We start from the raw sequence: 9,334 nt of genomic DNA, 5'->3' as shown, positions 1-9,334 counted from the left end.
CAGTCATAATTTTCTTTGACCATGCTTCCTTGTTGCCAGTTTGCTAATGAAATAGAGCGGCGGCTAATGAGCTTAATGAGGAAACTCTGTTGAAGGGTGTACTTATCATCTTATTTACACCTTTCATGGATCTCGTTGCCGCTAAAATAGTCATGCGTGGAGTATACAAAGAAAGGATCGTTGTTTTCCTCGTATCACAAGCTAGAACGCTAAATAGATTGCACAGTTCTATGTTTGGTTAGATTGATTTTAGATAGGTGTTATTAAATGAGATGAAAACGAAATATTAATGAAAAATTTAAAAATATCTTTGCACAACGGATCTATAACGATTCAACGATGTAATTCGAAGCGTTTATTGACATTTAATATTTGCATCACGTTAAAATAAATATAAATCCAGCAGAATAATACAACGTTTACGGAAAATTGATAACATGTACATTTTACAACTGTCGTTATTTAATTTTTTTTATTATCTTTCGCGACACGAAATTTTCGAGGCAATTGACCACGCGCGATAAAACCGTACATATGTGCCACCATTGCAAATCTTACACTCCAGTGCTCGAATCGAAATATATATCGATATATGATCGATATTTGGATATCTACGAAGAATTAGAGAAACGAATCGATGTATGTTAATACTCGATGTATGATAATACTTCGAAAAGAAAGAGAAGAATTTTAGAATCGAAATATCTATAATAAATCGATAATAAGTTCGATACTTCGAAATAGAAATGGAAAACTAAATATATCGATACTGGATTGATGAAACTTGAAAAAAGGAAAATTCGGAAAATTTCAGAAACGAACGGAAATACTTATGTCAACGTTTGATCGATTTGATATTTGGAAAGAAGAACGGGGAATATGAAAAATTCGAATCGAAATAAATAAACCCTCGATTAATAGTACGAATTTCGAAATATATTGATCCATTATTATCAATTTCTATTAATACTTTGAAAAAGAGGTTAAGAATTTGAGAAATTCAGGGGGAGGATCAATGAGACGAAAATCACAGGATGGAGCCAATGGAGGAAATCGGTGGTTCGACGGATAGGATTTGATTGAACAAACATTAGAAAGAGCATACCGGGTCAGGGAGCACTTCCCTTCGAGTGCACCGCTGCCGACAGGTTCGAGGGGATGCGGAGCCCTGTGTTTGCACCCCTGTGGCAACCATTCCCCTAGTAGCGGGCCGAGACATAAGTGCAACTCGATTTGCATATTTAACTGAACCACCGAACCCTCCGCGTTCCTTTAACATACTCCATACTTCATCCACCCGTGTCCTTCCCCTGGATCCTTCGCCACTTTCCACCACACTGGATTCGATTTACTTGCAATCATGCTGCGGATTAATTAGTTGGTCCCGACGTAAGCTCGACTATATCACCGAAAGACGAATGCTGCTTTTCCTAATTGATCGTGTTTGATGACACCGTTGTTTGCGCACGAATCTCTTTCTTTCTTCCCTTTGATATCGATATATCCTCGAGAAATTTAATAAAAAAGGACACAAAGGGACGAGAGAATCATTTTTACATTAAAGGATCGGGTAAAAATTAATTTGTATGCAAGCTGAAATCTCTTCGAATCTTGAAAATTTGTGCGTCTCTTTTTCAAAATTTTTCTGTCCTATTATACGAATAAAAAATTATAAGGGGGTACAATTTTTCATTGTGTCACGCGCGAGGAAAGGAAATAAACGATAATGTCGTCCTTTGTGCATTTTCATATTTGACAGAGTATAAATATATCAGAGAGAGAATTAATAAATCTAGCGTAAGTTTTTAATTAAAAATTTTTAATCAAAAGGCATCTCGTTTTTAAAATAACCCCTTTGCTATTTCGGTAAAAATACATACAGTTTTAACAATATTTCGACAAGTTCCCCGAAAATAGTTTTTTTTACGCGGTTTTCTAATTGTTTCCGCAAAGTTTTTTTGCCCACTTTTCGGATGTTTATCAAATTTTTAGGTTATTTTATTTTGCACTTTCTAAATAAAAATTAAATGAAGAGATATTGGCGAATTTATTTGTTTCGTTATTTGGAATTGTTCTTTCTTGTTTATTTTTAAATTCGAGATAGTTTAAATTTAATTTTATCCACGATTAAAACGATTTATGCTTTTTATCTTAATCTATGTCTACTTAAAATAAGTAATTTAATTTTTAGATATGAGTGAAAAAGAAATACATATCATATCTTGAGATACCTTCCTTTAGAATTAATTTTTAGTCGATTCGTATTATATTCGTATAAATTTTAATACAATCTTTCTCGTATTAATAATAATAGTAATATTAATGCCGACCTGTGGGATATAGAATATTCTATATTTCCAATTTTGCCATTTATCGATGAATTACGAATGATTACAGATATCCATTGTTTAACGTGAAAATCATTATGAATAATATTAAAACGTTACAACTATAAATGTACGATATTGTAATATTAGTGTGTATAATTATTCCCAATTATTTATCGATAAGTGCATAAATTCAAATAAATATTTCATATAATCCACAAATGAAGTATAATTATTATGAAATTTCTAATTTAAGCTACTTGAAATATATTAAATAATAAAATTAAATTGATATTATATTCTTTTGCCTCGTTTCTAAATTATTTTAATAAATGAATTTTAATTAACGAATAACTTTAAAAAGAAATTAAATTTAAATTCATTCCGTTTAAACGAACTTTTTCATTAATTATATCTCAACACAAACTATTAATTATTATTGTAACAATAGTATTAAGTTACAATTTGTAATTCAAAAAAAAAAAAATATATACGCACTTGCGCAAAATGGAAACGATAATTACCGTAGAGAAACAATACGAAAGTTACGAAGAAAGAAATTCTATAGTCTGGTAAGCCGCAAGTGGACCAATAAAGAGGTTGAATCATGAGTGGCAAGAGGAACAATAAATCCTTCATACCGCACTGAGTATTATAATTAATGAGCCCTCGAAAGTGGAAAAAAAATTAGGAAGAAGGAAAATACGATTGAAACGAGAGATCGTGGTTCGAATTACGGCAAGTTGATGTGGTCAAGGTAAAATGGGATCGTTCATAACCTCGTAAATTAAATCGTTCTCAGACTTTTTTTTTGAGATGAAATAAATTTATAAGTTTTCGTTAAATCAAACTTAATAAATTTCTTTTAAATTCTCTATCATTTTAAACACGTGTATAAAATACATAACATACATTATTTATATTATCTATCATTTTATGTAGAAAGATTGTAAACGAACTTCATAAATGCATATTTCGATTATGACAAGAATAGCGTGAACAGTATAATTTGGCAGCTGTATGTACGATATATATCACAGAATTGGTTGCAGTGATATGATCATAGCAAATCCTATAACTGTAAATATTTTACACGTGATTCTCGTGTGCATCGTTCCGCTACATGAACGTGTATAACGTGTCAATGGCAGCCGTTATCTTATTGGTCGTTCTATTAACCCATGAAACAACAAGGCCTACCGTGCTCGTATAACATCGCTGTATACATCATCGATATATGGACTGTTTCCAATAAACTATAGTAGCAGTTTCTGCCAAGTCATTAATCATTCAGAAGACGGTGCCAAAGAGAGTCGAATACTAGTACGAAAACTGAAATCCCTTTGGACTAATCATTCAAAAGTTTCTTCGGACACAAAATTCCAACATGGATAATTCGTGAGTAAAATTGAGATTTAACAGTATGTTAACGTTTGACAAATTCTATTATTTTTTTAATTAACTTTTTTAATTTATTAAAGTTTATCTGTAAGTTTATCTGATTTATTTGTAGATATAATAGCAATTTCCTGTAGTTATCTCAATTAAATCTAACGTGATTATTTGAAATTTATTGGAATCATTGATTACATTTGATTCAACATTATTGTAATTAGTAAATAAGATATATTTCGGCACAAGATACAATATTAAACAAATAATTGTTCAATAAATGCAATTGTCATTTTATTTCTTTATAAATTAATGTATAGAATATAAATGTTTATCAATTACACGTAAGTATTCCTATTATATTCTGTAAATTATCATTGATTCTATGAGAAAGATAATACATATTAAGAATTTTCATGCATTCTCTAAAAACTTACTATAAATATACAATACGAATATAGACAAATCTATTCTTTGACAAAATAATATTTTTCTGATAAAAAATTAAAAATTACAAAATCTAATCTAATAAAATTTTTTGCAATTTTTCAATCATCGTATCATGTTCACGCTATTCAACTAAAAGCATTTGTTGTAACTTTTCATTTTCAATCAAGTTCGTCTATAAATTCTACAACTCCTTCACTAGGTCAAGTTCATCTGTTGCATATGTATACAAACTTCTTAACAACATTTTAATGAGATTTATGATATCTTTTTACTAATAATTGTTTGATTTTATATCGCATTCGTTCACGAAATCTTAATCTTCTAAAAGTCCAAGAAGCTCTTTGATTTCGCATCAAGTTCGTCCGCGCATCTAATCCTTCTATGATCATATTCCTTTGATATGTATCCACCTGGTTTTGTAGCCTTGATTTATAACAAATTTAATTCTTTGAAACTATATCGTATTAAAAACATTTGTATTGAACATAATATGCAAAAAAAATTTTTTAATCTTTTTTCATCTTGAAAAAGTTCATGATTGCGCCATAGAATGAAAGATGATGTATACATTTTCTATCTCGAATGTGTTGATTTTATAAAATTATTTTTGAAAGATATTAGGCTTAAAAACTTTCTACCAAACGAAACAAAAATATATAAATTTTTTTAATTTTTCTTATCTTACAGAAAGAAAAAAAAGAAGATTATTACAAAGAAGGATTTTAATTCAGAAACATTGGAAAACACTGGTTTGCTTTATTTCTATCACCATTAATTAAACCAGGAATAGAACGGAAGCAAACTTATGCGAAGATGTAAATTCAGGAAGCTCGACTAGGCTACAGCTTGTTAAACTGATTACCGAGACGGGTATAAGAGGCAAGAAGCTATGAACAAGAGCTACATCAAGAATGCGTATATTGTTTAATTAACAAGTCACCGCAGCGCACCTGTCCCGTGTCCATTACAAAATTATTATATATAATTAAATTGCAAATAGTTAGTGGTATATAATATTAAATCGATTATTGTTAGAGGAACAGTTTACAATAATTAGTTTTGAAGATCGATACAAATCAGTTGATAATCTCTCTTGGATAATCATTTCTTAAAATAACGATCATTCATTGTCATGTTAAATTATGCAATGACTATTCTTCAAAAATTAAATTAGTAAACTTAGTATAATTTTTTATCACATTACGCTTACTTACTTTCTAAAAATATTATTTTTTAATTTATAATAGTGTATATATACATCATTTAGAAAAATTTCATTTTTATTATCTTATTTCTATTTAAAAGAATTTTTTTTTATTACAGATTTTGTACCTTATTTTAGAGTATTTATTTTAGAGTACTTATTTTTTTTTTTTTCTAATAGCTTTTACAAAAATGCTCGAACATACTACGTGCAGACACGTGCGAGGTGTTCTCTATTAATATAGTCAGGTACGTGAGAGTTTCTAGGAAATTACATGTCAAGCGTCACTCTGTCGATGTGTCTATAAGTTCAAGCTCCATGAACGTTTACAGCATGTGTCACGCAATCTCCCTATCGTCGTGCTTTTCAAGTGGACACACATACGTACACAGAGAACAAAAGATGGCATGGAGGTGTGCATTCACGTTATGGATGGTGTGAATTGACAAGAACATTACTCGGGCAAAATGTTCCCCATCGATGGTATTGCAGATTTTACTGTAATCACGTTTTCGCTATATAATTATCGCGCAAAGTGGATATGAACATCGGCGAAAGTTGTTCGCCGAGACGCCCGACCTATCTTCAACAATTAAAGTATTGCGAAACAAGATTTGCTTTGTTCGTCTATGATTTTCCTTTAATATAAAATATAGCAAATTATTTTTATCAAAATTGTTAGACACGAAAGTGATTTGAAAATATCAAAAATAATTGAATTTGTTATTTATTTACGTTATTATTGATGTATGAAGATTGGATAATTATTTATAAAAAATTATCACCTTCTTGATGATTGATAATTTTTTAATATATTACGAAGGTCATCATCCTGAATAATATTGTGAAGATTTTATTTGCTTATTAAGAAGTTATCAACAAAAACTTTTGTTCGAAATAATTTAGATTAGGTTAGGTTAAGTTAAATAAGTTTCAAATTTATTCTCTACAGAGAATTGAAAATCGACCACTTCATGACCGCCAAATTAAAAAAATTAGTTTAAACCCAATGCAAATCATTTAATCAATTAACTGAGTTTTTATTTAATTTTTGAATTAATATAAATTATTTGATATCAAAGATGATTTAATTTTTGATTTCATAGTTTATATTGGATTTAGGTTAGATATTTTTTTATTACGAAAAATTAAAAACTAAAGATCAAAAAGTAAAATCTTTTTGTAAATTTCAAAAGATTTTTCTAAAAAAAAAATTTGAATGAAAAGTATTCGTATTCAAAAATAAATGAAAACATCGTACATACGTAATATCTTACACATATATATATATATATATGTAAAGTAAAACCCTCAAATCCACGAAAATAGATTCCAAGTTCCCCTTATTGATATCTGAAACCGCAAATAATAACAAATATTATAATTCTAGTAGGGTCAGATCGATAGGATTCAATTTAATATATTAAACATTTGAATTTTATTAGAAAAGTAAAATTTGATCCAGCAAATACGAATACGTAAATAATATTTTAAAAAATCTTTAAATTAAAAGCATAAAGTAAAAGCATATTTAATTAAACAAAAGCATAAAGCTTCAGCATAAAGTAAAATTTATTTAGTAAAATCTCTAAAATTAAATTTATGGAACAAAATCTCTCCAATGTAAAATAAAATTTATTCTTTTTATAAAAATCTTTCTAGGCATAAATTGAAATTTATTTACTAAAATTTCTACGATGTAAAATTCTGTTTCATATTTCTTTCACACAAACATTTTTGAACTGTTATAAATGGAAACGGAAATATACATGTTCTATTTCCATCCATGAAAATATAGAGTAAGAAAGGCAATCTTGATAACTATACTCTAAGATCAATCAGCCTAAAAATATTCTCCATCGAATCGGACAAAATATCTTTCATTCTATATCTCGTTTAATCTTAAATCACAATTTTGTCCAATATCTTTTTCGATACAAGGTATAAAATAATTCTAGAAATTTAGACATCAAAAATAATTTTAGATTTAAAAAATGAAGATAAAATGATCAAACACTCTGAAATAATAATTATACCGAGTCCTCAGCGTTTAAACTTTAGACTTTTAGACTCCCTGTTCGAATATCTCTAAGGAGCGCGATAAATACAGGAGGATCAGCATTAGTGGTCAGGACTTGGAATATCACGGACTACGAATTATATAAATCCTCCGACAAATCCAGATGGCTTTAGCACGTTGTGTATAAGGTGTAACCGAAATCGTAGAACGGAATAAAGGGACCCAATTTTTTGTCAAATGTAAGAATTTGGTAAGTACAAATTTTCATTATAATTATTATTTTTTTTTTTAATTTGAATATAAAAATCATTCAACATTGTTGCAATTTTAATTTCTATTTAAATTTAAAAAAAGGAAAAAACTTTTTAGTATATTCATTTAGTGTTAGTATATTTATTTAGTGTTAGTATATTTATTTAGTATTCATTTTAGAAAATAGATGTAAATTGAATACAACAAGTTTTTATAGAGATAAAAAAATTTGAGAGAAAAATATCAAACTGACAATAATAAAAATAAAATATATAATATTCCAGTAATGTATTAAATTTTAAATTTTTGCGCGAATATTATTAAACTCGAAAAATTTATAATTTTGAACTCGTAAAATTTAGCAAAACAATTAAATATATTTTTATTTATATATACGAATTATATAAATTTTATCCATTCATGCAAAATCATCTTATTATCGTAAGTTATATACGTTATTACGAAATATATATTTTATAAAGCTCTGGTACGTGGAAGCTCATACGTATGGTTGTACTACTACTTCAACTGTTATATATGTATACATAATACGTTCAGTGAAGAAACACGCCATCAGCAAGAAAGATCTTTCTGACCTATATTTCTAGCTCTGTCAACCTTCTGCCGTGGTAAGATAAGAGATGCTAGTACACTTTTTCCGTGCCCTTTCTGTAAATTGATGCAAAGTATATTACGTGACAACAAATGTGAGGGAAAAAAATTCAATTCAAATGGAGTAGATAATGCGATTCCTAATAATGTGAAAAATCGATGATGATTTCTAAATTAAAAAATTCATTCGTTATTTCTGATTTAAATTGTTTTGCAAAATTTTTAATAAAAATATCAAAAGATTAAAATTTATTTAGTAAGACAATTTCTCGCGTATTAATTACGTGCATCATAAAATCTAGAATATTATGTTAATTCAATGCTTGTTTCGACGCTTTGTGATGATTCTAGTGACAGTTTACTTGAACTAGAACGTAGACGCTTGGAGAGAAGATACGTTTGAAACGTAATCTGATCACTGCATCGGCGCGTGTATCAATTACGTTTGTCGTAATCCGTGCTAATCAAGCGCAGTTGGCTCAGATAGCGTTGTACAACAGAGATAATGCAAGGAAATGGCGAGGATACGTTGACTCCATTGTTCAAGCAGTCTCTGACGAGTGACTAATTACACATCGTGCTCACTGTGTATCCGTGAATGCATTATTGTATCTCGAAGAATGCCTGTTGGCCCCCTGTTCAAAGAAACGTTCGTCTTTTTACCTACGAATGAAAAAAAAAAAAAAAAAGAAGAAAAATAGAAGCAGAAAAAATGAGAGATCCGGATCGAGGGAAAAAATAAGATTGTTTTTAAGATTATTCTCTCTTCGATAAAATCTTAAACTTATCCCTCAGAAAAGGAAGAAAAGAAGAAATAAAGAATTCAAGAGTTTTCGAGAAAATTTCGAGTTATGTAAATTTAAAATTACTAAAAATAAAGAGGAAAAAAAAAATAAGATAGAAATGTATCTTTTCATTCAGCTTCGTTTCTAAACTCATTATGGCGTCTAATGTGATTTACACAACTCCTCACTATGCGACACGAGCTGTAATCATTTTCGTGGCAGAATAAACGAAAACAATCGTGTTCGATCGAGAAATGAAAAGAAAAACTCTTTGGTTAAATGGAAATTGTTC

At 28.9% G+C, this 9,334-nt stretch overlaps 1 long non-coding RNA gene across 1 annotated transcript; it reads left to right on the top strand.

The window, feature by feature from the left end:
- Positions 1-3,485: 3,485 nt before the first annotated feature.
- LOC147657275 (uncharacterized) lies at positions 3,486-5,986 on the top strand. Its single transcript, XR_015292928.1, has 4 exons — positions 3,486-3,725; positions 4,857-5,168; positions 5,554-5,621; positions 5,706-5,986. It is a non-coding gene; the product is annotated as an uncharacterized LOC147657275 (long non-coding RNA).
- Positions 5,987-9,334: the final 3,348 nt, after the last annotated feature.

This window comes from Apis florea, unplaced genomic scaffold, assembly GCF_048593485.1.
Source record: "Apis florea isolate Af1SG1 unplaced genomic scaffold, ASM4859348v1 contig_3203_pilon, whole genome shotgun sequence".
In the NCBI taxonomy this organism is placed as follows: Eukaryota; Metazoa; Arthropoda; class Insecta; order Hymenoptera; family Apidae; genus Apis; species Apis florea.
The sequence above is the reverse complement of the archived record's forward strand: the minus strand, read 5'-3'. Positions and strand labels throughout refer to the sequence as shown.